Source organism: Dipodomys merriami, unplaced genomic scaffold (assembly GCF_024711535.1).
Source record: "Dipodomys merriami isolate MVZ:Mamm:240054 unplaced genomic scaffold, mDipMer1.0.p SCAF_2, whole genome shotgun sequence".
NCBI lineage: Eukaryota > Metazoa > Chordata > Mammalia > Rodentia > Heteromyidae > Dipodomys > Dipodomys merriami.
This window is the reverse complement of record NW_027203381.1, coordinates 9861864-9886767: the sequence shown is the minus strand read 5'-3', so window position 1 is coordinate 9886767 and position 24904 is coordinate 9861864. Positions and strand designations below refer to the sequence as shown.

The following is a 24904-nucleotide window of genomic DNA, read 5'->3' as shown; positions in this document are numbered from 1 at the left end:
AACTGTGTGGCAAGGAACTCTGAGAGATGTGGGCCCACCCTTTCAGCAATCTGACATTCTAAGAGGGGGATGGAGTGCAGACAAAGGAGCTGCTCTGCAGAATCTGTTTAGTATCAGTAAGGGAAGAATTCCACAAGAAATAATGCATGTACAGTACTTAGGACTGTATTTACTGCATAGTAACACTCAATACTAGCTGCCTTTTAATAGTATGGATCGAATAGGATTTACCATTCCATTTCGAGCTGGTAAAAATGAAGGGATAAAATGAAAAAAAAAAAAGAAAAGAAAAAGAAAACTGCCAAGCTACATTTTTAACAAAACTAAGAGAAATACATAATGAGTAGACTCAAACATATACAAAATAAAACGGAAGTAATAGAAGAGATCAAATGAAGAGGAAAGTGGAAGGAGGATGCTGCCAGGGCCCATTGATGAAAAACATACAAGATGTGGAAAAAAATATAAGAACTTACTGAAAGCAAAAATTCACATTGAAGCAAAAAAGTTACAGTGTGTTGAAGTGGGTGTAGAAATTGAGGTGAGAAGGGATGACATTGATCAAGATGCACTGTACTCATAAATTGACATGTTAGATTGAAAAACCCTTGGTACAACTCCTTAAAAATAACTTAAAAAGAAAAAAGAAACACAGAGGCGAAAGGGTTGATAAAATAAAATTTCCTGGGGACTTTTAATTGATTCTGAAACACAGAAGAGAGGACCCCAATAATTCACTGAAAGGTCCAGGATTATGGAAAACAGTCATTTTATGAGGCCGCAAAACTAGAGAAAGCCTCTAGGTTGAGAAGCTTGGAAGATTTCCATGAATACTACACATACACACACACTTACAGACATACCACACACACACACACACAGAGAGAGAGAGAGAGAGAGAGAGAGAGAGAGAGAGAGAGAGAGAGAGAGAGAGAGAGAGAGAGAGAGAGAGAGAGAGAGAGAGAGAGAGAAGAGAGAGAGAGAGAGAGAGAGAGAGAAAGAAAGAAGACAGAGCCAGAGATAGAAAAAGAGACAAAGACAGACAGAAGCCTCTTACAAAGAAATAACTCAGGAAAATTCTATTCATTTAGTGAAATAAAATCCCACACAATACAAAAATATAATCAGAAAAAATGCTAGACAATGAAAGCTAAGAAGCAGATTTTGCCATTTGATGAATGGTAAAATGTCTTTCCAAAAGCTGATCAAATAGGCCCATAGTTGGTTGAGAATGTCTTATGTGAAAGCTTTCATTTAATACATGAGAATGGGGCTGTTTTTGGAGACAGTATTCTCACAAAGATACAGTAAAATGAGGTCACTGGAGTGTACATCAAGTCAATATGACAGTTGTCTTTATAAGAAGTGATTGGGACATATAAATACATAGCAGCAACACCACAGAAGACATAAAGAAGACAGCCGTGTACAAACCAAGGAGAGAGGCCACAGATGAACACAACCCCACAAACACCTTGATGTTGGTCTTCTGATTTCCAAAACTTTTTCCTTGGTGAAGCCACTCAGTCTGGCAGCCTTTGCAGATTAATACATCACCCCATAAACAAAAGATCATGAATAGCAGTGCAAAAGTCAAGATGAGGAGACTTTAGGAAAAATAAACAAATGTGAGCTCACAGAATTTGAAAATGTCAAAGGGAGGAGATAAGTGTCAATGGAATAACTTTTTTAAATCTTTGAAAAACAGAAGCTATGAAAGCACTCTTTGTGGACATAAAAGAGAAAAAAGGAAAAGTGAAGAAATCAGAGAAAGTGAAAAAATTAAAAGAATTAGAGGAAAATTACTTGCAGAATAAAAACAAATCTAAATTATGTTTATTTGAAGATATTCAAGAACACTAAAACAATTTAACAGAATAAATATTTAAGCATATTCTCCAAGGAAGGATTCCTCACTCCCCTCCATATTAAAGAATCCACCATGTGTTGGTAGTGTGGTAAAGTTACTGCAAGTAGAAAGGGAACGAACGATAAACTCTTTAGGTAGCCAGAAAGAAAGATTAAATTGTTTAAAAAGAAACCCAGCAGAATGTTTTCTCCAGAAACACACAATGATAGGAGTGGAGCAAACTCAAAAGACAGTCAAGGCTGGACAATGAGAGTCAAGAACTAGGTGCAGAGCTATTCATAGAAGATTCTAATGCAAAGCTACAGACAAACAAACAAGCATACAAGGCAAGTGCATTCATGGATCTAGGTGATAAAAGAAAAAGAAAATATATTTTGCTACAATGCAGGACTGACACAAGTATTTGAAGAAGTAGTTTAAAAATGTAGAAGGCACAGGAAATTTATTATTTCACATGTATTGCTTACAGATGGAAGATTTCTTCAGTAATGGCATTAAAGTTGTAAAATAAGAGCAGAATTTAGCAAAAACAAACATTAGGGGCTGGGAAGGTGGCTCAGTAGTAGAGCGCTTGCCTTGCATGCAAGAGGTCCTAGGTTCGATTCCCCAGTACCACTTAAGCAAAAAGAAAAAAAGCCAGAAGTGGCGCTGTGGCTCAAGTGGTAGAGGGCTAGCCTTGAGCTGAAGAGCTGAGGGACAGCGCCCAGGCCCAGAGTTCAGGCCCCATGACTGGACCCCCCCCAAAAAAATTAGAAATATTAATAATTAAAACAGAGTTGTAACAAAGAGGGAAGAAAAAAGGGGGAACAAAGCACTCTTGCTCAGAGTATTAGTCAAATACATTGACCAAAGAAATATAGAAACATAACCCAGATGTTTGTGGCTTACATCTATGATCCTCAGCTCAGGATACTGAAACCTGGATGGATTACAGTTCAACACCAGCCCAGGCAGAAAAATTCTTGGGTCTCAGTCTCCAAAATAACTAGTAAAGATCTGGGATGGAGGTGTGGCTTAAGGGGTAGAGTGCCAACCATGAGCAAAAAAACCAAGTGAGAACTTGAGAGTTTAAGCCTTGTTACCACCATCAACAAAGAGAAAAAAGAAAGATGGGAATATGGATTGTATTATATTAAGAGTTAATTAAATAAGACTTTATAGATACTATGGAACAGAAAGTATCCCATCAAATATAGGACAGGAATAAGATCAAATAGAATCTGTATGTCAAGCTAATAAATGCAAATGAGTTTAATCCAGTTATTAAAAATCAGGAAAAATGCTTTTAACACTGGAAAACTCAACTCTTCATTGTTATAAAAGATAAATTAAGGTTCCGGGAAGATGGCGGAGGAGAAGCTGGAATCTGAACAAGCTCTCGCATAGAAAGCAGTTTTAGAGTTCCAGTGAACAGTCCTAAGCCAGAGAATCACACCAAGTGTGCCATCACAGGACAGAGAGTTAGTCAAGAGAGGGGAAGCCAAGGAAACACATCAGCTGCCGCTGCGGCGGCAGGGTCGCGGAGGCGACCACCGCCGCGGGGTCATACCTGAGACACAGAAAGTCCGGGATGAAGGAGCCAGACGCAGCGGACGAGCGGATTCTACTCAACACCAACAAGAACCGACAAGGAGCGGACATCTTCATCCTGCTGTTTGCAGACCAGAGACGACCCAGGATCCAAGACTCGGCGTGAGTACAAGCCCGACGTCCTCACTCCTTCTCAGGGAGCAGAGGAGGGAAGGCCACCCCCCCCCCCAGCACCGGTGATCTCCATCTTGGATACCGACAAAGCTCGGAGGAGCTGCTAGCTCCAGCTCAGGCCTTGGAATAAAACGAGTCATTTAGCAGGTCACAAGAACTTAACGGGCGAAGTGACCTGCCAGACTCAGCTCCATCCAGGGAAAAGTCACCCAGCTCAGACGCCAGCCATTGGAGTGGCTTGCCTCACTGGGTAACCAGAGCCAGAGGCTGCCCCTCCCTCTAGCAGCCACCACAATCAATTGAAAAACGGAAACCCTGAGAATGGCTCCAGGCTGGGCTCTGTGAGCTTTATCACAAAATATCCCCAGGGAAAAGCTACTGTTTGTTGAAAGGCCTCAACTCTACCCAGAACCTAGCCTCATCTCCACATCCCCCTCTTTTGTGATTCTCAAAACAGATCACCCTCCCAGAAAACTAACCTGGGAGGGGGATCTAAAAATCTTGGGCAAAGCAGAGCATTTTTCTGCCTCTTCCAACAAACCGACTTAAGAAACCAATCAAGCCACAGGACCTCAAGCTGACCAGAGACTCCAACAAGAGACTGGTTAGAGACAAAAGGGAGATACAGGATTCTTCCCACCCCTCCCCCACCAAAAAAAAATCAAAAAACTTTTTTTTTCTTTCTTCTTCTTCATTTCTTTTTTTGTTTGTTTTTTGTTTTTTGTTACCTTATATATATATAATATATAAAAAAATTTTTCCCTTCTAAAACTTTTATTAATCTTTAATTTTTGCCTCTTCTGAAAAAATAATTGTTTTCCAGTAACTTTTTTTTTTCTCATCTTATAATTTTTATTTTAGGAATATGTGAATGAGCGTTTTCCTTTCTTTTCTTGTCTTCTTTCTCTTTTTCTTTCTTTCTTAATTATCTTTTTGTTTTTTGTCTAGCTCTACTGAACTTCTGATCTTTTCTTCTCCCTTTCCCATCCTTAAAGTTTTTCACATCTCCTCTATGTCCCTCCCCTTCTCTCAACATATTCACATCCCTCTCTAAATAGACGGTCTTTTAATCTCTATAATAACATTAATTTTTACGTTTCTATTTTTTTTCTGGTCTCTTTTCATTCCCCTTTCCGTCTCTTCTTTTTCTCTCTCTCTCTACTTGCATCCTACCCAACCCATTTCCTGAATTGTGATTAGGACATAGTTAACTCTCCCTGTGCCTCCCCACACCAATCTATTCCTATTTTTTACCCACATCTCTCCCTAATCCTAATAATTTCTGGTTTTCCAAATTCTTTTCTGCGGTTCGAAGTCCTTTAACATATAGTTGTTTGATGATGAATAGATGTATCTGTTGAACTAGATTGTATCTGTAGACTATTGACTGTACAAACGCAAACTTTGGTTGATGGTTGCCTTAAGATAGTGTTCTAGCACAAAACTGGTGCAATCTTCATCTCAAATGGGCAGAGTAAGCCGAAAAAACACTAGAAAAATGGCAAATTCGGGTATCTCAATTCCCAATCTTGATAATCAGGGATTAGAACAGATAAAGAATAATCTAGAGGAGAGTTCCCAAATAGCTCTACAAACACTAATAGCAAACATGATAAATGAGAAGTTTGACAATGTACAAAGGACTCTGTATGAGCGTGATAGGGAGAGAGAGGAGGCATCCCAGAAGTTTATACAGGAATATCATAAGCGTGAGGAAGCTACTCAAAAACTGATACAGGATTTGCGTGAACAACTTGAGAATACTCAAAGAGAAAGGGAGGAATGGCGTGAGCAGGCAGAGAACACTCAAAGAGAACTGCAGGAATCCCATGAACGGCAAGAAAGAGAACTGCAGGAATCCCACAGACGGGAGGAAGCTAATCAAAGAGTAATTCAGGAATTGAGAGACCAGGTAGAGAATACACAAAGATCACTAAAGGCATTCATGGAATCCATTAACAAAGAGCTGAAGGAAGTCAGGGAGACCACAAAGGGAATGCTGAATGGAACCCAACAGAAGGAATGGGAGTCCAAAGAAACCATAACCAATCAACTAAGTGATTTGAGAACAAACACTGAACACCAAATTAAGGAAGTAAAGAAATTCATACAAGACCTAAAACAGAGCTTCAACAAAGAACTTGAAGCCATCAAAGCTGACCAATTAGAAGGAAAAGAGATAAAAAACAAAGTAGAGAGTCTTGACAGCAGGTTAGACCATGCAGAAGATCGAATCTCAGGGATTGAAGACAGCCTAGATATTATAGAGAAAGAACATACAACCATCCAAGACAAGTCCAAGAAATATGATAGGTCTATACAACACCTGGAAGACACCATCAGAAGGCCCAATCTAAGGATAATGGGTGTAGAGGAGCACCTAGAAACAGAAGTTAATGGTCTAGGAAATTTGTTTAACAGGATCCTAGCAGAGAACTTCCCAAACATACAAAAAGATAGGCCTATTCAGATACAAGAAGCTTTTAGAACCCCAAATAGACCAGACCAGAATAGGACATCCCACCGTCACATTATAATCCACACAGGATCAACCCAGACCAAGGAAAAGATCCTTAAAGCTGTCAAGGAGAAAAGGTTAATCACCTATAAAGGGAAACCAATTAGAATTACCTCAGATTTCTCAGCAGAGACAATCAAAGCAAGAAGAGCCTGGAATGACGTATGCCATGCCCTAAAAACAAACAACTATCAACCAAGAATACTGTACTCAGCTAAACTCTCCTTCATAACTGAAGGCCAAATAAAAACCTTCCATAGCAAAGAAAAATTGAAACAATACATCTCCACCAAACCAGCCCTGCAAAAGATTCTTAAAGATGTCCTACACATAGAAAACCAACAAGAACGCAACAAAGGACAAGAAACTGCACCCAAACTGAGAATCCAAGAACCTTAGGAAGAACCCAGTTTTCACAGCCCCCAAGAAGGTGGATAACATGGCAGGAACTCCCAAATACCTCTCAGTCCTATCTCTTAACGTTAACGGACTGAACTCTCCAATTAAGCAACATAGACTGTCTAGTTGGATTAAAAAACAAGACCCTTCTATCTGCTGCCTGCAGGAGTCACATCTTGCCCGTAAAAACAAACACATTTTCAATGTTAAAGGCTGGAACAAAATCTACCAAGCAAACGGCCCTCATAAACAGGCGGGAGTTGCAATCCTAATATCAGATAAAATAGACTTCAAATTAAAATTCGTGAGAAGAGATAAAGAAGGTCGCTACATACTAATTAAAGGACCTCTCCTTCAGGAGGATATTACAATTCTAAATATCTATTCGCCAAACAATGGAGCACCCAAATTTATCAAAGAAACACTACTTTCCCTCAAATCCCATATAGATCCAAAGACATTAATTGTTGGGGATTTTAACACACCACTCTCCCCACTAGATAGATCAACTCGGCAAAAACTCAACAGAGAAACCACAGATCTAAACAGCTGCATAGATCAACTAGACTTAACAGACATTTACCGAACATTTCACCCAGCAGCATCAGAATACACGTTCTTCTCAGCAGCACATGGAACGTTTTCTAAAATAGACCACATTTGAGGCCACAAAGCAAACTTGTCTAAATTCAGAAACATTGAAGTTATACCTTGCATTCTCTCTGACCACAAGGGAATAAAATTAGAACTCAACACCAAAAGCCACCAAAGAAAGTCCGGTATCACATGGAGGCTGAACAACACACTGCTGAACCAAGAGTGGGTCATGGAAGAGATTAGAAAGGAAATTCAAATGTTCATGCTATTCAACAAAAATGAACACACAAATTACCAGCTCCTCTGGGACACAGCAAAGGCAGTACTCAGAGGCAAGTTTATAGCTCTGAGCTCCTACATCAACAAATTGGAGAGATCTGAAACTAACAATTTAATGACACATCTAAACCTCCTTGAAAAAGAGCAGCAAGATAAACCCCAATCCAGTAGACGGAAAGAAATAATCAAAATTAAATCAGAATTAAATGAATTAGAATCCAAAAAAACTATAGAAAGAATCAACAAAACAAAGAGTTGGTTCTTCGAAAAACAACAAAATTGACAGACCCTTAGCAAACCTTATCAGAAAAAGGAGAACACACCCAAATTAATAAACTCAGAGATGAGAATGGAAACATCACCACAGAAACAACCAAGATTCAGAACATTATAAGGGAATACTTCTCAAAACTTTATGCTAATAAGTTTGAGAACTTGACAGAAATGGACCTTTTCCTAGCAAATATTGACATGCCAAAACTAAACCAAGATGAGTTAAACCAGCTTAACAGGCCCATATCAAGTATTGAAATAGAAACAGCAATAAGAGACCTCCCAGCTAAGAAAAGTCCAGGACCAGATGGTTTTACAGCGGAATTTTACAAGGCCTTCTGTAGGGAGCCGAGGCGAGACTCCGCCCACTCCCTTGCAGTTTTGAGGATTACCACTCCAGATGGTGCTTGGCGGGACGCCTGGGCTGTGCGCGTGCGCGAGCAAGGTAGTGTCCCCAGCCAATCCCATGACACCTGGTGACAGTAAAAGGCAGGCGACCAACAATAGAAAAGACCCGTGTTCGAATTCCCTATATAAGCGGCTGTATTTCGGGTGCACGCTCTCTCGCGCCCAAGCTCTCCTACAACTAAAAGGCTCTCCAATAAAGCGTGATCTGAGAAGACTCCTGGAGTGGTGGTCGTTTTTCCTCGCTGGTCGAGTAGACGGTCACTACAACTGGTGCTGAAACCCGGGAACGAACCTGGGACGGGACCCGCGCGAGAGGCCGAATTGGAGCCAGAACTCAACACGCGGAGAGGAGACGTTGGTAAACATCCCCCGGTATGCTGTTCACTGTAGATTTAGATATTTATTGGTTGCTTGCATTGCTTCTTCCCTTGTGGCTTGTCTTTTTGATGGTGCGCACTTGCCTCGAGGAGGGAGGGTTTGATTTAATCCAGGAAGGATGCTAAGTACTAACGCAGCATCAGGATAGTCTATCAGAGTCAGTATACAGTAATGGGGAGGAAAAGAGGCCTAAAAGAAAAAGGGAAAAAAGACAGAAGGATCCTAAAGAATTGAAGCGAGAGGGGCTGCAGCCCTCACAAAAGGAGAAGGGTTTTAGGGAGGGGGTCTCAAGGAGACCTCCGTGCCCTTCTTTAAAAGCAAACCGGTTCTCAGCCCTACATGTGGAAGGGCGGGACCAAGAATATAGTAATCTTGTGAGTGACTCAGAGGAAGAAATGTTAGAGGAGGAGGGAGAGCAGCTCGATCCAGCTGATAGTGAAGAGTTAGAAGAGGCTGCGGCGGAGCACGTGGCAGACAGATATGGAGGGTGGCGCCCCCTAGGGGTGGGAGTACCGCAACAGCCAGGGAGAGGAAACGGAGCTGGCCCTCACCCGTCGGCCCCCCCGCCGTGCCCGCCGGCAGGGAAGAGTCACTTTATTAAAGAAAATACCTGGTCGCAGCTGGCAGCTGCTTTCCCAGTTTTTGAAAATCTGATTACTGCTGAAAGAAATTTTGAGCCGGTTTCCTACTCCCAGCTTAAGGATTTAGTTGAGGCAGTCCGGACTTATGGAGTGACGGCTAATTATACCACTGCCTTGCTCCGAAGACTGACCTTCAATGCCATGACGCCCACGGACTGGTTTGAGGTAGCCCGTACCTGCCTTAATCATGGGCAGTACCTCGATCTCCGGTCTATTGTTCAAGACAAGGCTCAAGCCCAATACAGACAAAATGTCCGTGACGGGCACCCGGACTGGACCGTAGACAAGCTTCTCGGGCAGGGAATCTACTCGGTAGACCAGACAGGATATCCCTTTGAAGTATACCGCCAGGTAAACGAGGTTTTTTACATGTCCTGGCGAGCCCTCCCAAACAAGGGAGAGGTGGCTGGCAATCTAACAAAAATCATGCAGGCCCCTAATGAGCCATTTTCTGATTTTGTTGCCCGTATGCTAGAGACAGCCGAGGGGGTGTTAGGAAATCTGGAAACAGCCATGCCATTTGTACAACAAATCATTTTTGAACAAAGCACCAAGGAATGTCAGAGGGCAATTACCCCAGTAAGAACCCAAAGCCTAGAAGCTTGGTTAAAAGCCTGCAGAGAAGTAGGTGGCCCCCTGACCAATGCGGGGCTGGCAGCTGCTGTCTTGTCGGCTGCCGGGGCCGCAAAAGATAGTAAAGGAAAAGGGTGTTTCCGGTGTGGTCAGTTGGGACATTTTAGACAGCAATGCCCACAAAATGGTGGTCCTGCACAAAACATACCCAGGCCGCCAAGGACTCCAGGAGTGTGTCCTCGTTGTAAAAAGGGAAAGCATTGGGTCAACGAATGCAGGTCAGTTAGAGACATCAATGGACATTTTATCCCCCAAATTACTCCAAACACTAATTCGGAACAGGAGCCAAAAAACGGAGAGAAGGGCCCTCGTCCCCAGGGCCCGAAAGTTTATGGGGCATTTCAGACTCTGGCTCCCGGACAGCACCTGCTACAACCCCCCAGCCAAGAAGAGCAACCTCAGGCTCCGCAGGGTTGGACCTCTGTGCCACCTCCGGACGGGTATTAACACAGCAGATGGGAGTCCAGATTGTGGAGACAGACATGACAGGACCCCTAGATGAAGGCACTGTAGGAATAGTTTTAGGACGCTCCTCCTCCACAATGAGAGGATTAATAATTTTCCCGGGAGTAATTGACCCTGACTATACGGGGACTATCAAGGTCCTCTGCCATGTCCCCCATGGAGTGGTGTCCATTTCTCCCGGGGATAGAATTGCACAGCTCCTGCTTTTGCCTTCTCTTCATGGCAACTTCCCTGCTAAGGAGATAGAGAGAGGAGATAAAGGGCTAGGCTCCACTGGAGTCGACCTTACATGCCTGTCCATAACTTTAGACCAAAGACCCATGTTAACTCTCCAAGTAGAAGGGAAAAGATTTGAGGGACTGGTGGATACAGGGGCAGATCGAAGCATCATCCAAAGAGGGGAGTGGCCAAAGCAATGGCCAACTCAGAAATCCTCCCAGACCTTGCAAGGGCTGGGCTATGCTGATGCCCCACAGTTAAGTGCAAAAGAATTGACTTGGAGAACAGACGAAGGCCAGGTTGGAAAAATGCAGCCATTTGTGGTAGACGTCCCTGTCAATCTTTGGGGAAGAGATGTGCAGCAACAGCTAAAGTTAACTTTAACTAATGATTATTCTGAGGCCAGTCAGAATATGATGAAACAGCAAGGATTTGTGCCAGCCTTGGGGCTTGGTCGGCGTCTCCAAGGACGCAAGGAGCCGATAGAGCCACTTCCTAAACAGGACAGGAAGGGTTTGGGTTTTTCTTAGGGGCCTCTGAAAACAAAGCTTCCACTGAAGGTGTGGTACCCATACCTTGGTTAACACAAAAGGCGGTGTGGGTTCCTCAGTGGCCCCTCTCTCGAGAAAAATTGGAAGCGGCTCAAACTCTTGTCCAGGAACAGCTGCAGCTGGGGCATGTTGAGCCTTCAGTGTCATCTTGGAATACCCCAATTTTTGTTATCAAAAAGGCCTCCGGAAAATGGAGATTATTACATGACCTTAGAGCAGTAAATGCCCAGATGCAAATTATGGGACCCATCCAAAGGGTACTTCCACTGCTGTCTGCGTTACCTAGGGAGTGGCCTATTCTGGCCTTAGACATTAAGGATTGCTTTTTTTTCCATACCTCTTTATGAAAAGGATAGGGAGCGCTTTGCCTTTACTTTGCCCTCGGTTAATCATGAAACCCCGGATGCTCGCTATCAGTGGAAAGTTCTCCCCCAAGGGATGGCTAATAGCCCAACAATTTGTCAATTGTTCGTGGGGGCTGCATTAACCCCTGTTAGGGAAAAATTTCCAAAAGTACGGATTGTCCATTATATGGATGATATCTTGTTGGCTGCTCCCTCGGTAGAGACTCTTCATAAAGTGTTTGGGCAGGTAACGGAGACCTTAGCTAATAAAGGATTAATTATTGCCCCTGAGAAGGTTCAGCAGACTAGTGTTGTTCAATTTCTGGGAACCATTGTTTCCCCTACTGAGGTTAAACCACAAAAACTTTCCATTCGAACTGGTCATCTTAAAACACTTAATGATTTTCAGCAATTGGCAGGAGATATTAATTGGATAAGGGGGTTTCTTAATCTCTCTCGGTCAGAGTTGTTACCTTTATTTGCTATTTTGGAGGGCGACCCTGAAGTCACCTCCTCTAGATCCCTGACACCTTTAGCACTAAATTCCCTACAAAAGGTTGAGGCAGCTTTGTCTAGGGCTCAACTTTCACGGGTTGATTTAAAATTACCTATTGATTTATGTATATTAAAAACAAAAAATTATCCCACGGGGGTTCTTTGGCAAAATGGCCCCTTATTGTGGCTCCACGGCAATTCTGTGGGAGCAAAAACTGTTCAATATTTTCCTGAATTAGTGGCTAAACAGGCAATTTTGGGTATGAAGTATTGTTTAATGCACTTTGCAAAAATTCCAGATAAATTAATTATTCCATACACCCGTGAGCAAGTTGAAATTTTAGCAGCCACAATGGATATGTGGGCAATTCTTGTTTGCTCATTTCCAAATGTAATTGATAATCATTATCCTAAGCATCCTCTGCTTGCCATAGTTAACAAAAATTTAGTGTATTTTCCTGTTGTCACTTCAAAGGAGCCCTTGGCTGATGCTCTGACCATCTTTACGGATGGATCAAAATCTGGACAAGGTGCCTTTTTTGTTCAAGGACACAAACAGCCGGTAGTCTTTAATTTTCGGCCGAATGTCCCACAGGCTGTTGAATGTTTAATTGTGCTTGAAGTTTTTAAAAGATTTGATCAACCTTTTAACTTACTTTCTGATTCATTATATGTTGTAAATGCCGTTGCTTCTCTTGAAGTTGCTGCTTCAATTAAGCAGGCCAGTACAATTTCTAATGTTTTGTTACAGATTCAATCCCTTATCTTAAACAGAAAACATCCTTTTTATATTGGACATATTCGTGCCCACTCTATGTTGCCGGGCCCGATGGCAAAGTGTAATGATTTGGTGGACCAGGCAACTCGGGCTATGGCTCTGGTTGCTGCTGATCCTGTAGAATTGGCAAAAGACTTTCATAGATTGTATCATGTACCTGCTAATACCCTTAGGAAAAGATATAATTTGTCCAGGCATGTGGCAAGAGATATTGTTAAAGCCTGTAAATCTTGTGTTACCTTTCTTCATCCTCCCCATGTGGGGGTAAACCCCAGGGGGTTGAGACCAAATGCCCTATGGCAAATGGATGTTACTCATCTGACGGAATTTGGTAAGTTGAAATATTTACATGTGTCTGTGGACACCTTTTCCGGTGTCATTCATGCCACACCTTTGGCAGGAGAAAAGGTGTCTCACGTCAGAATATACTGCTTAGAAGCTTGGGCAGCTTGGGGAAAGCCCCTTAGACTCAAGACGGATAATGGCCCTGCTTATACTTCCCATGGTTTTCGCGCCTTTTGCGCACAAATGCAGGTTGCCCACACCACCGGATTGCCCTACAATCCTCAAGGACAAGGTATAGTGGAAAGAGCTAATAGAAGCATAAAAGAAATGCTTCAAAAACAAAAAGGGGGAGTTGCTGAGTCCGCGTCCCCCAGGGAAAGACTTTCTCTTGCGCTCTTTACCCTTAATTTTTTAATTCTAAATGACAACGATCAGTCTGCCGCAGATCGGCATATGACAAGAGACTCCATGGATACTAAAGACATGATTATGTGGAAGGATGTTATTAATAATAAATGGTATGGACCGGATCCGGTAATAACGAGATCCAGGGGAGCTGTTTGTGTTTTTCCACAGAGTCAAGAAGTACCTCACTGGGTGCCAACGAGACTGACCAGGCCAGTGGAGACTGCAGAAGAACCCCATCTTGAAGATGCCATCCACTCGTCTCCTGATACAGCTGATCTTCCTGCTGTTAGCAACAGTGCTAATAGCAATCCCTGTGATAGCTAAACCGATGATGCTGTGGGCTGTTACAATTTACTGACTGGATTGCCTCTGCGGTGTCCTTTTCCAAAGAGCGGGTGGGAGTCGGAATGTTTTTAGCCTGCTGCTTGGGAGGATGCGTGGTCTGCCTATGGTTGGTCTGTCGCCTTCGAGCCCAAACCAGAAGGGACAAGGTTGTTATCTTGCAAGCATTAGCCGCTTTGGAGAGTGGATCCTCACCCCAGATTTGGCTGTCGGCCCTGAGAGGCAGTTAAGCCTTACCATCCTGCATAGCCTTAGCACCCCGAGGGATCAGGGGATCCCATTGCACCGGGACAGGTATGCAATTTGCAATTTGGGACAGGGTGCAAGGCAAGTGCACTGCACTTGAGGAGATGGTTCTCATCTCCTCAAGAAGAGCATGCTGGGTTGCAAGTGGGTTGATGCCCAAGATCCCACCTCTGCAAAAAAGGCATCGGACGGGCCTGGTCATCACTGGGGAAGGCGCCCCTCAGGCGAAGGCCAGTGCAAGGTCCTCTCATTAATGTCTTAGACAGAGGCCCAACCTCTACTCTTACCTGTTGCCATAAAACAAAGAAGGGGGAACTGTAGGGAGCCGAGGCGAGACTCCGCCCACTCCCTTGCAGTTTTGAGGATTACCACTCCAGATGGTGCTTGGCGGGACGCCTGGGCTGTGCGCGTGCGCGAGCAAGGTAGTGTCCCCAGCCAATCCCATGACACCTGGTGACGGTAAAAGGCAGGCGACCAACAATAGAAAAGACCCGTGTTCGAATTCCCTATATAAGCGGCTGTATTTCGGGTGCACGCTCTCTCGCGCCCAAGCTCTCCTACAACTAAAAGGCTCTCCAATAAAGCGTGATCTGAGAAGACTCCTGGAGTGGTGGTCGTTTTTCCTCGCTGATCGAGTAGACGGTCACTACAGCCTTCAAAGCAGAGCTCACACCAATACTCCTCCAACTCTTCAATGAAATTGAAAGAGAAAGCTCACTACCGAACACATTCTATGAAGCCATCATAACCCTCATCCCAAAACCAGGCAGGGACTCATCAAAGAAAGAGAACTATAGACCCATTTCTTTGATGAACATTGATGCAAAACTTCTCAACAAAATTTTGGCCAATCGACTTCAACAATTCATCCAAAAAATCATACACCATGATCAAACAGGATTCATTTCAGGGATGCAAAGCTGGTTCAATATATGCAAATCAATTAATATTATTCATTACATCAACAGGAGCAAGAATAAGAACCACATGGTTATCTCAATAGATGCAGAAAAAGCATTCGACAAGATCCAACACCCCTTCATGATGAAGATTTTGGAAAAATTAGGAATCCATGGAACATTCCTCAATACAATAAAGGCTGTATATGACAAACCTACAGCCAGCATTATACTCAATGGTGAAAAACTAAAGCCATTTCCTCTTAACTCAGGAACAAGACAAGGATGCCCACTCTCTCCACTTCTCTTCAATCTAGTATTAGAATGCCTAGCTACAGCAATAAGACAAGATGCAGACATAAAGGGGATCCAAATAGGGAAAGAAGAAATAAAACTCTCCCTCTTTGCAGATGACATGATCTTGTATTTAAAGAATCCCATAGACTCCACTCCCAAAGTACTCAAGCTGATTCAAAACTTTGGCAAAGTAGCAGGTTATAAAATTAACCCCCAAAAATCAATGGCTTTTCTGTATGCCAACAATGAGAAAAGTGTGGCTGAAATTAGGAAAGCAACTCCATTTGTAATAGCCCCACAAAAAATAAAATACCTAGGAATTAACTTAACCAAAGAAGTGAAGGACCTCTATGATGAAAACTTTAAAATCTTGAAAAAGGAAATCAACACAGAACTTAAAAAATGGCAAAACCTCCCATGCTCCTGGATTGGCAAGATTAACATCGTGAAAATGGCAATACTTCCCAAGGCTATCTACAAATTCAACGCGATACCTATCAAAATTCCACCCTCATTCTTCAAGGAAATAGAAGAGGCAATCCAAAAATTCATATGGAACAATAAAAGACCCCGAATAGCAAAAACGCTCCTCAACGGAAAGAACACTGCTGGAGGAATATCAATACCAAATTTCAAACTCTACTATAAAGCCATACTAATCAAAACAGCTTGGTATTGGCATAAGAACAGACCTCAGGACCAATGGAATAGAATTGAAAACCCAGAAATGAACCTACAGACCTATAGCCATCTAATCTTCGATAAGGAAGCTAAAACAATAGAATGGAAGAAAGACAGCCTCTTCAGTAAATGGTGCTGGCAAAATTGGTTAACTACATGTAGAAAACTAAAGCTAGATCCTTATATATCACCCTGCACCAGAATCAACTCCAAATGGATCAAAGACCTTGAACTCAAAGCAGACACTCTGAAAACGTTACAGGATGGAATAGGAGAAACCCTAGGTCTCCTTGGCTCAGGCCAAAATTTTCTGAATAGAGACCCGGAAACACAACAAATCAAAGAAAGGTTGGACAAATGGGATGGCATAAGGTTGCAGAGCTTCTGCAGGGCAAATGACATAGCTAGCAAGATCAATAGAAAGCCCACCGATTGGGAGAAGATCTTTACTAGCCATACAACGGACAAGGGTCTCATATCTAAAATATACTTGGAACTCAAAAAATTAAACCACCCAACAACAAATCCTCAAAGAAACAACTGCCCAATAAATAAGTGGGCGAAAGACTTAAAGAGAAGCTTCTCTGAAGAAGAAAGAAGGATGGCCAATAGACACATGAAGAAATGTTCAACATCCCTAGCCATAAAAGAAATGCAAATCAAAACAACATTGAGATATCACCTCACTCCAGATAGAACAGCAAAAATCAAGAACTCTAACAACAACAGATGCTGGAGGGGATGTGGACAGAAAGGAACCTTACTTCATTGTTGGTGGGAATGTAAACTTGTTCAACCACTTTGGAAAGCAGTATGGAGGTTCCTCAAAAGACTTCACATAGATCTCCCCTATGATCCAGCAATCCCACTTTTGGGCATTTACCCAAATGTTTACAAACAAGACCACACTAAAGCTACCAGCACAACTATGTTTATTGCAGCATTATTTACCATAGCTAAGATATGGAACCAACCCAGATGCCCCTCAGTAGATGAATGGATCAAGAAAATGTGGTATATATACACAATGGAATTCTATGCCTCCATCAGAAAGAATGACATTTCCCCATTTGTTAGGAAATGGAAAGGTTTGGAAAAAATTATATTAAGTGAAGTAAGCCAGGCCCAAAGAAGCATAGGTCCCATGGTTTCCCTTATTTGCAATATCTAGTATAGGTATGAGTCAAGCGGAAAAGGTCAGATAATGTGATGTTAGGAAAATGAACCCTTAAATATGTATTTTAATGTTTTCATTTCTTTCATGCATGTGTTTCTAACGCATTTATAAGATTATTTCTTTGTTGCTTTGTATGTCCCTCCCCCACAGTGTAACCCCCGCTTTCACTATATTTGATGTCAGTATAACATGTGGAGGAGATGGGGACAAGTCGTTTAAGGATTCAGGTGGACCTGTTGCAACAATGAGAAGTACAAAATGTCATGTCAAAACCAGCTTTACAATGTCGGTGTGGGGGGGGGGGAGGGGGGTATAATTGGGTGGGGGGAGGGGGGCGGCTGGGAAGGGAGGTGAAGGGTAAACAAAGGAGGAGGCTGCAATGCTTGGTAAGAAATGTATGCATTATCCTGCCCATGTAATTGTAGCCCCTCTGTACAGTATGTTCTCAAATAAAATAAAATAAAATTTTAAAAAAAAAGATAAATTAAAACAAAGAAAGACATATAAAACAAAGCAATAGGCAAAAGTATTCTGGGCAGTGAGAAAGAAACTTCCAGTTGTGACAGGATAAAGAGGTCTGCAAATCTTTGTGAAAGAGATAAGTGTAAAACTGGTCCAAATTATCCAAAATACAACTTTTCCAAGGCCCTTGAAATAGAACAAAGGCAAATATACATTGCAAAGTATTTACATTTGAAAGCTCCAGGCAAGAAGAGAGAGGGTCTATGCCTCGTTGTGTGGCGTTTCTTCTAAACCTCCTCCCCAGTTCCATGGAGTGAACAGCAGTCTTACTAGACTAGAATTTCTTGAGAATAACAGCCATCCTGTCCAAAAGTATGAAATTTCTTTGAATTGGAGAAAGAGAGGGGCAAAGCCTCCTGGCTTTTCCAAAAGTGACAACATCAGTAATTATAGGAAGGAAGTATGGGAAATAGCCTCATTTCTAGTCTAAGGCTATTATCATCGATGGCTTAAGTAGTGGAACAGTCAGATCATGAAAATGATGGAGCCACAAAAGAGCAACACAAGACTTAAAATGCCTACAATTAGAACACACTTTCAACCTTAGCGTAAGACTGATGCCTTACAGACTCTTAATTGCTGGAATATAACATCTGCCTACCTTGTGGACTTTCAATCAGATTTAAGAGCTAGATTCATATTAATTTGAAGTTATTTCCTAAGTAGTTCTACAACAAGCATTCTACAAATGCAATGGTTTTCTTTTCAAAGCAGAACTATAACTTTACAATAGATTCTAACTTCACTTATTTATGTATTTGACCCGGGAATTTGCTCTTGCTGAAAGATGAGTATGAATGGTGAAGAAATGGAAGCATGTTCAGAGAGGTGATTGGCCATATCAGAGTAGTTTGTCCTTTCCTGGCAGTTGATAAAAAAAATATATATCAATTTACATTATTTTAATACCATGTTACTAGAATTATGTGTAGTGAATTTTGTGCCCAAAGATGTTGAATTTACTAATTGTTAATTACTTTACTGATGACTTCAACATTAAAATACACCAGCTCTAGCATGTTCATATGTAACACTTAAAAATTCAGAAAACTAGAAGTGGCGCTGTGGCTCAAGCGGTAGAGCACTTGCCTTGAGCTGAAGAGCTGAGGGACATCCCAGGCCCAGAGTTCAAGCCCCATGAATGACAAAAACAAAAACAAACAACAAAAAACCATAAAAAATTCAGAAAACTGGAATGATTTCCATCCTTACCCAACCTCTCACCAACTCAATTTGTCCTGGTCCCTCCAAAACAACATAGATTCCTTATTCCTAAACCTCCTACCTTTCCGTTTTCTTTTTATTTTTCAATGTTCTTTATTCTACTCCCCTAATTTACTCTCTTCAGCATGCACAGCTTTCCTTTTCTTACCTTCTACCCCCCCCAAAGTCCTAGTTCTGCTCTGAGAGAGTTATCAGTCCATTCTAATGAGGTCTTATTTTCATTATGTATTAGTTGTATTATTAGCACACAGATCTGGGTCATTTGCTTATTAGCCCACTAGCAAGTCGTTTTTCCTAGTAATCCTGGTGTGATTCCAAGGTCAGTATGATTATTGACAAGCAAAAGTCCCTGTAAAGTGGTGATAGGGTGATGACTGCAGAAGTTGGACCCAACTGGTGTAGAAAAACACATGCACTTAACTCACAGCTGAGAATGGACTGGAGAGCTTCATGTTAGCCGGATGAAGCTTTCTTACTTCGAAAATATCTGTGATAAAATATCTGTTGATAACACTCTGGTTTGGAAGATTTCCATCTATCAATCTACTGCAGGTCTCTATCCTGTGGCACAGCAGGAAAATGCAACTCTATTGCTCCCAGATGACAAGAAGACACTCCAGACTTTAAAAGAACAATAGGTTATCACAGTGGGTAAGAGTGCAAGCTCCAGACCCAGAAACTTGGTTTGAATCCCAGGCCTGCCATTTACTAGCTATGTAACTTTGGAAAAATGATAGTCCCTTCTGCTTCCATTTCAACCATAAAATGGAGACGGTAATTTTTACTTGAAAGACATATTTTTGTGACATGTAATGAGTTAATATAGAGCATCCAGAACAAACCTTGGCACGAAGTATGTGGGTCTGAATCCATTCAGCAGATATTTATTAAGTATGCTCTACAGAGCAGACACTGTGTTTGGAAATAGAAATGTAATCATGAACAAGGCACTGTGTCTGCTCTCCAAAAGCTTGCAGTCTGTTAGTTCCACTGAAGACCATTGTCATGTGTTAAAGGAATTTCTAAGCACTTGGCAATAGGCACTATGGCAAACTTTATAACTATTTTGTAGAACTCTCTGTCCATGAAAAAGATGAGCTGAAATATTTTTCACAGAAAATCTTGAAAGCAAATGTGAAAACTGCAGTTATTATTTGAGACCATCAATGAATTATATAATATTTTATTTAGACCAAAGTGCTTTACACTGAGTCTCTTGGAGAATTTTTCTATGTCCCAACTTTCTAAGTATGTATGAAATCAAGCACGGGGATTTCAAATATTAATCTTTCTAATGCTGCCAACTGCACCTAAAATTGTAAGAAACAGAATCAATAGATATGGTAACACCTAAATTTTACAGGTATTGAAGAAAACAGAGATTAAATTTTATATAAACTATCTTCATTAAGAGAAACCTCTAGATTCAGATACAAATTCCTGATTAGAACAGTTAGAGAGAGCAAGTTGTGAAAATAAATTGTGGAGGATACCATGATTAAGAAGTTTGAATCCAGCACTTTGCTCCTTGAAATTTTAAACTTGAAAATCATAAAAATAGAAATGACTAAAATCTACTTATTTAGGAGGCTGGTTTACAGATAACTTCCTGATAGGCATGTCAAATGATGGCAGTGCATGAAGTTAAAACAACATGGCATTAAAGAGATTTGACATCTCTAAGGGAGCTGTAAAAGAATCTGTACCATTTCCTGGGTTTTTTCCCCAAATACAATAATATCTGACTGTTCAAAATTTGTTATAAATGTTAGCACCTCAGAAGCAGGTTCAAGCAAAGCCAACATTTTGTCCCTCAACTATCTTTCTCTGCCAGCAGAATATAAAGAAAGGTGAAAGGTTTGTTACAACAGCCTTTTCATGGAAATTGTCCTGTAATCCAGTCAGTTGGGCTGTTCTCAGTTATGTAACTTGCTAACATTTTCCTATGGGATTCAGTCACCAACACAAATAGGGAGGTTATAAACTAAGTGGAGAGTGGGGGGAGCCTTGGGAGAAGGCAGGTACACATGCTCCTTCTAGATAAAAGGGTAGAGATTAAACAAAACACTAAGGAAGACAAGACCATGAAGCTGGTACAGTCTATCACTCTCCAGCTGGACACTTAGAGAACATCAAAATCCTGGTTCAACTCCATCTGTCAACTTTCCCTCACTACAATATAACACCTGCCAGATAATCATGTACACAGAGAAAAAGTTAATTCTCATAGATTTGGAGGCTCTGATCAATTATCAGTTGATACCATTGATTTGAGCCTGTGCACCCTAATAGGAGTGCATGATGAAACTAAATAGAGAAGAAGAAAAGAAGAAGGGGTTGAGATCCCACAATCTCTTTCCATAGCATACTTCCAATAACTTAAGAACCTTTGAAAGTTCCCTCCTCTTAATAAGTTCCACAGCTATGTGGGCACTGGTAGCTCAGCCTGTAATCCTAGCTACTCAGGAGGCTGAGATTTAAGGATAGCAGTTCAAAGCCAGCCCAGGTAAGAAAATCCATGAGACTCTTATTTCCAATTAGCCACCAGAAAACTGGAAGTGATACTGTGGCTCAAGTGGTAGAGCACTCGCCTTGAGCTAAAGAGTTCAGGGAGAATGCCCACGCCCAGAGTTCAAGCCCCATGACGGGCCAAAAAAAAAAAAAAAAAAAAAAAAAACCACAAAAGTTCTACATCTTTCAAGAGTATCACCTCAAGACCAAGTCTTAATACATGGGGAATTTGGGAAAGACATTCAGGATCTAGATGTTAGCACACTCTTATAGCTCTATCATCATACCAGTATGCAGCTCTGTCATCACACCAGAATATAGCTCTATCATCACAGTAGGGTTTTTGAACAAACCTTACATATACCTTCTGGAGAAACTTCAGAGAAAGAGTCTATAGGTCATATTGTAAGGGGGCAGAAATCAAAGTTGACCATTGAAAATGATGACAATATTCTGGAAGTATGAAATGTGATGGCCTTTTAAAAGACCTCCAAATTACCCAATATGCATCTCACAAGAAATCCAATACAATGAGACATTCACCTCAAAATACAGAGACACAATTATATAATATTTTATTCCCTTGTTTCTCTTGTTGTCTATCCCTCCAACTATCAATATAGCAAAAAGAAGGAGGGATAATATAATAGAATACAGTTTCTTCCTATTACATATTGTAGAGATGTTCTCTATCGCCTGAGATAAATATCTTTTATTTAATCTGGACTTTCTCATATTTGAAAGTAAATATTATATAAAAGACAGTGATCTTCCTGGGCACTGGTGGCTCACGTCTGTAAGTCTAGCTGCTTAGGTAGCTGAGATCTGAGAATCACAGTTCAAAGCCAACCTGGGCAGGAATGTCCATGAGACTCTTATCTTCAATTAACCATCAGATAACTGGAAGTGGTGCTGTGTGGTTCAAGTAGTAGAGTGCTAGCCTTAAGCTGAAGAGCTGGACAGCACCCAAGCCCAGAGTTAAAGCTCCACAGGCAACAATAAGTAAATAAATAAATAAATAAACTAAAAAGGGGTAGAGAATACTGCGTACAAGGGCTTTTTGTAAAAGTAATGTTTTATTGGGTGTCAAAAATATTTAAGACTGTCTCATCAACAGACAGTCATTCAGTCAGGAAAGTGACAATATGTGAACTGTAAGAGTGAAAGCATCCCTCACATAAGCTACCTCTTTTCCACAGTACAAATAACATGTCTTATTCAAATTAATTAGGATTATATTTCCAGTTAAAAAAAAAAAGATTTGTCTCATCTATTCTTCACTTCAAATAAAAAGCTAAGCAGGTTGAAAGTTGAAAGTTTTGGAGCAACTTAACATCTTCACATGCTTCTAACACCAAAACTCAGCAAGTCATTTTGATTTTGCCTCCTTCATCAACTGTCTTACCTAAGCTAATAAATTACTGTTAGCTTCCAGAATACACAGTTTGCTGCCCAATGTAGAGCTAGATGACTTTCTGTGTAAAGTTCTGTGTTGATTTAAAAAAGAAAAAGAGAAACAAACCAGAGAAAAGTAAGGCAAAGCACTTGCTAGACTCATATTCTCGTTAACGATCTAGACCAGTACAGTAGCTGAATCTAATACTTTATCAAAGAAGGAAACGTTTGCATTACAATCAATGAAGTATGTTAAAAAAAATGGTAGCGGAGGGCAAGAAATTATTGGGTTGTGTAAGAAAGGAAATCCAATATTATTGCGGCATCCTCAGAGAGATTCTGAGCAAGAGCCTATCTCCTAACACAGTTTTACACAAGCCCAAAAGGATAAGGGTATGTATTTGCCAAGACTTCCCCTGTTACTGGAATCTGGCAAGGTCTAATGGCAGCCAACAAACCTGGGTAGCCTTCTGTGGGAGACATTTGCTCATGTAATATAATGATGAACTGGACAATTTGTTAATGACTGATTTTTAACTCTAATATGTGCCAATATCTTTTCAGTGATTTTCCAGGTTGCATCTACTAGAAAGGATATTATTTAGGGAGTTATTTCCAGGAACTCCCCACCAGGCCATGCAATCGACTTGATCACTGTTCAATTATAAACCTTGATGAGCAAATGCTTAGAAAGGTCCCTGGTGCTAATGGAGAAAATGTAACAGCTGCATGATTGAAATGGCACAGTGTGCTGTGTACAAGTACACATTATCCTAATTTTTGTGGGTGGAAAGCTATTAAGCAAAAGGAAAAAAATAGGTTACTGATAAGAGTAAAGCAGTAGTTTACACGTGCTGTATCTAAATTCCTGTAAATAGAACTCAAACTCAGAGATGAGGAAACCTATGGGAGACCTGAGGGCATACTCAAACTATATCACATCTGTGTGGAACTACCACTCATCTAGTGATAGCCCGAGGGACCCACCATTTGGAACATAACATGTGAATCCTTACTGCACTTAGCCCATCGGCACACAATAGCAACCAGTGTTTATACAACACTGGTGCATAAGCAAAGTATTTTAAGGGAGGTGGGTACTAGTCTATAAATCAAATTTAGAGAAATATGGCATATTGATAAGCGCAAGAACACTAAAGGAACACCTAAGAAGCAAGCAAGGGGTAAGTAAGCCCTTAAAGAAGCTTTAGTGAAATGGGTCAAGCAGACTCAACAACAAGTGACAGATAATTTCAGGATCCAGCATTTGGATAGGTCTTGTAGCCTGATTTATGGTGGATTAAGGCTGAAATAATACCCAAGAGACAATGGGCTTCTCAACTGACTAGGAACCCAGAAATAATCAACTCCTTCAACTGTAATAATTCTTGCCTAAAATAATAACTCCTAAATAAGAAAAGACCAATTCTACTGTGAACATATATCAAATACCTTTGTAGCTCTTATTTATTCTGTAATGGAAGTGAATTGTGTGTCTGTCATATTGCAATATGACATAAAACTGGCTTTGAGGGCAAGATTAAAGTAAGTTATATAAATATGTTGTATGTTAATACTCAAACAAATGATCAAATACACTAGAAGATGGAGTTAGAACCTCTTTAGTATAGAATATTCATGCAAGATGACTGGCATGAGGAAGAGTTCGATTTAGCTAAATATCAGCTTATCTCCAAATGTTAGATAGCTTCAACCTGATATTATTGCCACATACACTATATGAATCCCATTCTAAATGCAGATGCTAATTATACGATTGATTTACTAAGAGAACCTAGACAAAGGGCTGGGAATGTTGTCTATGAATGCAAGGAAATACAGATAAGGCTTATGTTGCTCAAATACTGCATATTCTCAAGAAAGGTCTACTGCAGGATTATCACTAGGCTAGCTCCTGGGAGATGTGACTAGAGCCATTGGAATCACCTGTCTGATAAGAATGATTCTGTATGTCTAAGGTCTCTTGGGTCATCTCAATAGCTTATGCAAACAATTTACAAAATACTCAGTTTTGCTTTGTTGGAAACTAAAGTTTATATGATTGAAGCCATCATACCTATGTGACAATCTACTTTAAAAACCAGGATACCAAAGCTCATAGGATGCTCCCTGGTAGGACACACTGGACATGTTACACGTCAGTCCCAAGAAAAATAAGTGCCTTCAGATGACTGGCCCAGAGGAGGCCCCCTGAAAGCTTGTGCCTGTCCCTTTAGGACCCCACTCCATATGCCTTTACCTCTTGCTTGTGTTCATCTCTATCCTATTAACATAATAAACTGTGACCAAGAAGATTTTTCTGAATACTTATGTCCTTTCATCATCAAGGTTGAGAATAGATATG

General features: G+C 41.0%; 1 long non-coding RNA gene across 1 annotated transcript in view; it reads right to left on the bottom strand.

The window, feature by feature from the left end:
• Window positions 1–24904, bottom strand: part of LOC138831951 (uncharacterized) — a 651402-nt gene that overhangs the window by 326995 nt on the left and 299503 nt on the right. The gene's annotated exons all lie outside the window — the stretch shown is intronic.